Source organism: Leopardus geoffroyi, chromosome D4 (genome assembly GCF_018350155.1).
Source record: "Leopardus geoffroyi isolate Oge1 chromosome D4, O.geoffroyi_Oge1_pat1.0, whole genome shotgun sequence".
NCBI classification, from domain to species: Eukaryota; Metazoa; Chordata; class Mammalia; order Carnivora; family Felidae; genus Leopardus; species Leopardus geoffroyi.
In genome coordinates this window covers 60,756,059-60,762,058 of record NC_059342.1, presented here as the reverse complement: position 1 = coordinate 60,762,058, position 6,000 = coordinate 60,756,059, and the positions used below count along the sequence as shown (strand labels likewise).

Sequence of the window (6,000 nt, the reverse complement as noted above, 5' to 3'; positions counted from 1 at the left end):
TCCCCTACCCCGTGCCGTGAAGCGAGGGAGCGGTGGGTCCGCCGGTCCCCAGCCTCCGCCTGGTCGCCGGGCAGCCCGCCCCAATCTCTGCGGCGTGTGCGCGCCTGTTCTGTGCGCGTGCGCGCGCCCCAAGACCAGCCCCGCGGGCCAGGAGCGCGGTCCGGAGGGTGGGGAAGGAGGGGTGCGCCCGGACCCGGGGCGCACGGGCGGGGCTAGTGCCGGGCCCCGGCCCCGCCCATCGGCCCCGCCCTCCCGGCTCTCGGGGGGGGAAAGAGGCGGCGGAGCTGCGCGTGGGGACTCGGCGGGCGGTGAGGAGCGCGGAGCCGGAGCCGGACGCCGCCGCCGCCACCGCCACCTGCGCTGCCGTCATCAAGGTAGGGCGGCCCCGCGCCGCCAGCCGTGCCTTCCCGCGGTACGCGATGTGTGCGCGCTGCGCCTCCCGGCTGCAGCGCCCTGGGAGGGATGCTGGGCTGGGCGAGCCGCGGGGGACCCGGCGGGGCGCGGGGGACGAGACTTCCAGCACCTCCGCGTGAGCTTACAAAGCACCAGCCCTCTCCAGGCCTCAGTTTCCCCAACTGGGATAGCGGGCGCAATGGTGGCTCCTTCCGCGCCGCGCCGTTGGGAGAGGCCGCCCTGAGGTCCAAGCTCCCGACGGCTGAGGGGCCGGGATCTGCACCGTTCGCACCCGCCCACCCCTCCCGCCCGCTGTGAGGGCCGCTCACCCTGGGTGTGGCGAGCCGGTCCCAACAGGCCTCCCTTGTGGCTTGGGTGCCCCTCTGGAACCCTGTCTGGACTCTCCCCCTCCTGACTAGGTGACCTGCAGGGCTTCAGCTTCCCCATACGGGAAACAGGAGGGGGCGACCGCCCGAGACACCTATGGAGCCCGCCTGGGCGTGCAGGGTGGGGCGGTCAGTGTCGGCCCGCCAAGTGGGCCTTGCTGGGGGGAGGCCTCACTGGGGGGCGATGGGACCATCAGCTGCAGACTTGCCTGGGCTAGACCCATGAACCAACCTGGATTTAGAGAATGGAGTGGCACGTCCTCTTCCCCTTCCATTGCCCCACCAGGTATGCTAGGGCTGGATCACGTTGGTGGGGGGGGGGGGGGGAACCTCAGAGGCGTGACAGTGCGGAGAGAGCTGTGTCTGGGTGGGGTTGGGTCTGGGACAGAATATGTGTATGAAGGACTGTGGCTCTAGGCTCTCCGGGTGAAAAAGATCTCTGGCCTCTGGCTCAGTGGCTCGGTAAGATCCCCTCTGGAAGGTTTTGCTTCCCCATTGCACACCTCTTATGATGGGGATCTCACTAGCTGTAAACAGCAGGAAGCTTCTCGTCCTGCTCTGGTCTTACAGATCACATCTTACTCCTCTTCCTCCACCCTGGGCGTATCATTTGGCTTAAATCTGCACACTTCCAGGCTGACCAGCCCCAGGCCCAGCACTTTCTGTTGCCAGAGCCAAAACGCGCAAAGGCAAGAGGCAGGAGCTGAGGTGTCTGCCCCAGAGCAAGTAGTGGTCAGCCTGGGGCTTGTTCAGAACCCACCTGCATCAGGACTGGAATGTGTCCCCTGCATTCCCTGCACTTCTAGAGCACCTTTGGGTTAGCAGCTGCCTTAGAGGTCTGGAGTGAGAGGAAGGGCCAGAGAAGCCCCTCTCCAGGCCTCCCTGCCTCCAGTGCCTCTTCCCCATCTTCTGTTGCCTGCTCTGACTGAAGGAGTAGTTTCTGAGAACCACGTCTGGTCTCTCTCGTCCACTTCGTGACCTGCCCCCCGCCCAAGAGCTTTCTTACTGCCAAAAGTAGGGAGAGGCTGCCTGGGCAGGTGGTGAGCTCTGTGTCATCAGAGGTATGTGAGCAGAGACTGGATGAGCACTTGCTGGAGTTGAGCTACCTTTGACTGCAAGTCTGGGATTCTCCGGCCGACTGAGAGTGACCGTGACTGTGCCTTCTGGTCATGGTGGAGCCTCACAGAACCTGGAGCTAGACCACAAATGAGTATTATTACCCCCTTGTAAAAACAGACTAAGTATATGTGCTGTCACTCGAACGTAGCTCCAATGCACACGCTTAAGTGCTACCTAAGTCTCCTCTCATCTCTAGGTCTGTATGATCTGGGCTCTGTTTTCCTGCTCAGCTAGTGCAAAGAGGCGCCCATTTTGGCCTGATTTAGGGGCATGGCAAATTCTGGCTATTAAAAAGTCATGCTATGCTAATAACTGAAAATGTACTGTGGAATTGTGGAATATCCAAGCGGAAAGGGATCTTAAGAGATCATCTCTCCAAACCCCTCTTTGTCTAGATAGGCATCCCCTAGCCCCAGAGGGGATGTGACTTGTCAAAGTTCACACAGCAAACTAGTAGCCAAGCCCAGGGATCCTGATTTTAAGACCAGAGTATTTGTTTATTTGTTAGGAAACACATACCATGTATATGGTGAGTGAAAGCAGCCTGTATTTATTCCTATAGAATTAGCAAAAATAAATGCAAAAGGTTAAACCTCTTTGTGGGGATTCTCCAGCAGCATTTAATTTTGCAGGGCAATCTGGCAGCCTGTTACAAAAGTCTGTGAAAATGATCCTAACTGCCCTTTGCCCCTAGACTTCTACTTTGAGGACTTTACCCCAAGGAAGTAACTATGTAGAATGATAAATGTAGTGCTGATATTTATAACAGTTTTCTTATAGTGGAGCTCTTGGTGTTTTATCTGAGGTTTAATAAACATTTCATTTGAAAAGTACAGCTTAAAAAATAGTAACACTAAAGCTTACATTGCCGGCATCTGGCCAACGTAAAAGCAGTGTGGTCCAGAGGAGAGACCACAAGACTAACGTCAGCAGGCATAGATACCAGGATGAACTCTTCATGTACCCCACTGTGTGACCTTGAGTCAGTCCCTTTCCCTTTCTGGACCTCACTCTCCCCATCTGTGAAATGGGGTAGGTTGAGGGATTGCTGAATTTCTTTCAGCTCTGACAACCTGCCTTCTAGAGCTAACAGACCTCTGTAACTGAATCCTGTATTGGAACAGTGAACGTGGTGATAACCAAAGAATGTTCTAGCCTTCCTCCCCCATCATTAAATGAATCCCCTTAGAGGTAAGCAGCTAGCCTTTTCCACCCGGGACGGGGCTTAATCCAACCTTAGACTTTTATTAGTTCTGAATGGCCAGAACCTGGATTGTTTTAGAATATAGCATAGCTTTGCTTTTACTTTCTTTGCCAGATATCAGGGGACAGAGATTTTTCCGGAGGACCAGGAGATAATGCAGCAAGATCCTCTGTTGGCTATTTTAAGTCTATAGGCTGTGCCTACTCTCCTTCAGACTGGATTGGAGGTGTTTGCAGTCCCACCTAGTATGAAGGGCCAGGAATAGGTGACTTCACTTTTTGGACAAACATTTATGGGGTACCTACTGAGTACTAGGTCTTGAGGTGCCCCCCAGAGTCCTGCAGGCTGCCATGAGAAATATATTAGGTTGAACTAGTGAAATGGCCAATATCTGCCTGCTTTTGACTTACAAGAAATGGCAATTTCATTCACTTCAGCCTAAATGGAAAAAGAGATCATTGAAGAGCACTGTGCTCCCTGCCATAATCGAGAGATTGGTAGGATACCGTGGAGACTAGGAAAGTATGATTTTGAGCTTGGAGATGTCCAGGAGGAAGGGCATGGGAACCTCGCCTTGAAGAATCAATAAGAGTAATAACAGCTGGTATTTATTGAGTACTTACCACTGGCCTGATTCTCTCCTAAGTGGTTTATATTCATTCATTTAGTTATTCAACTGTTCTTTTATTAAGCATCTACATCGTGCTAGGTATTCTCTGGGGCGGGAGCAGGAGTCTTGATCGTAAATAAAATAGACCAAAAAATCTGTCCTAAAGAAACCTAAAATCTAATACAGAAAAAAGACACCATGAGCAAAAAGTAAAGCAGCAGGTGATAAGTGGGACAGGACAAGTAAAACACAGGACTATGTTTCGAGTGTGTGACAGGGAATGGAAGGAGGCGGTTGCGATTTTATGTAGGGTGGCTGGGGGGATCATTGAGAAGGTAACTTTTGGGCAAAGTCTGGAAGGAGGTGAGAAAGTGAGCTGGGCTGATTTCTGGAGGAGGAGCCATCCAGGTGGAGGGAACAGCCAGCGCAAAAGCCCTGAGGTAGGACCATGCCTGGTATGTTCATGGAAGAGCAGACTAGAACAGAGTGACAGAGAAGACAGAGGAGACTGGTAAGAGGCACCACTGATGGTCAGGTTGTGGACCCCGCCCTGTACATCAAGGAATCCTCTAAGTTTGTGTGTGTGTGGGGGGTGGTATTGTTAAATAAATAGGCCTAAGTAAACCGTAGGGGGTTAACAAGTGGGGCTCAAACTCACGACCCTGAGATCAAGAGTCACATGCTCTCCCGACTGAGCCAGCCAGGTGCCCCAAGGGGGGTACTCTTTTACTCCTTTTTTCAGTTTAGAATACACAGATACAGAGACATTAAGTAGCTTGCTAAGACAGTGTCTCACAAAGGAGCTAGATCTTTTAGTAGAGGGCATTGAGGAGCCATGGGAGGCCAAGGCAAGAGCATGGCCAACTTTGAGTGTCAGTGCGATTCCTCTGGGGTACAGAGAGAAGGCTGTGGAAATAATCCAGACCCAGGGTGATGAGTTGGGCCCCGGCAGTGAACCAGTGAATGTAGGGGCAGAGGATCCGCGAGCTCAGTGCTGGGAGTGAGAAGGGGGGTCCAGCCCAGGTGAGCAGGAGGAGGAGGAGGAAGCCAGGCTGGTCCTAGGCTTATTTATATAATAAACATTTAATAGCACTTCTTATGCTCTAGGCACCATCTAAAATTTGACATACATTAACTCATTCAATCCTCAAAGCATCTTGGAGGGTAGATAGTCTCATTATTATTACTACTTTTTAAAATGGGCATATTATATTGTCAATAAAGTTAATTTACAAAGAAAGTATATTTGTTTTTTTCTATCATAAATACTTGATGGTGATGGAGAATTTAGAAAAACAGGAAAACAGAAAATAAATTACTCATATCTTCTCTTTTCATCTCAGGTAATCAATATAAATATTTTGGTGTATTTACTTTCTTTTTTCTACCACTATCCCCATTTTACAGATGAGGACACTGGGGCCCAGAGAGGCTGGGCAGTTTGCACAGAGTACGACATTTGAACCCGTGTCATCGGACTACAGTGTCCAGGGTCTTAATCACTGTGCTGTGCTACCTGGAATGTCAGTTGGGGGGTTCCACTGAGACACACACCCCCCCCCCACTCACCCCACCCCAGCATATTTCACAGATGGGGAAAGTGAGGCCCAGTGAAAGGCAGGGCCTTGCTCAGCATCTCTCACCCAGTTGGGAGCAGATATGTGAGGTCCCATTCGAATAAGAAATTGGATGCTGAGAACTTGTGCAGGGTTGATGTGACAGCTGCCTTCAGCCTGGCCTTGAGCCCAGAGCTTGCAGGGGGCTGGCAAGCGGCGTGACCCTGCCCAGAGGGAGTGCCGAGGACTGCCAGGGCAGGCCTGTGTTCCCTGAGCTCAAGAGTCTCATCCCTCCAGCCGGCCCTGGATGGGAGGTGGCCAGGAGATGGGGAGGGAGAGGCTGGGGCTGTGCCAGGCTTGCAGGCCCCCTGGGAGTTGTCTCTTGTACTCTGACTGTGCATTTATTTCTGGCTCTGGTGCCAGCAAACTCCTGGGGCCGCCTGCTGCTAGGGATCCAGTCCTGGCATCCAGTCCCAGCACAGCTACTAGGTGAGCCTTGGGCCAGGGGCTTGCCCACCCCGCCCCACCTGCAAAACAGCATCATAATGGTGCCAGCTGCAGGATGAAGTGAGGTGTAGGTGGAAAGTGCGGGCACATGGAGGTGCTCAGTAGATGGCCAACCACTGTTGCTATTTCTAAGGCCACCCCAGGGTGTTGGCTCAGGCTGGGGAATTGAGCCTGCCCCAACCAGATCCCCCTCCACGACACTCCCCTTCACACCTGGCTGAACCA

General features: G+C 53.0%; 1 protein-coding gene across 3 annotated transcripts in view; it reads left to right on the top strand.

The window, feature by feature from the left end:
- Positions 1–232: 232 nt before the first annotated feature.
- The window catches only part of CORO2A (coronin 2A), a 53,559-nt gene continuing 47,791 nt past the window's right edge, over positions 233–6,000 (top strand). The window contains exon 1 of one of the 3 annotated variants that reach the window (XM_045468098.1): positions 233–374. The gene's annotated coding sequence lies outside the window, so the exon portion shown is untranslated. The other 2 variants (XM_045468099.1, XM_045468100.1) reach the window with 2 other exon arrangements.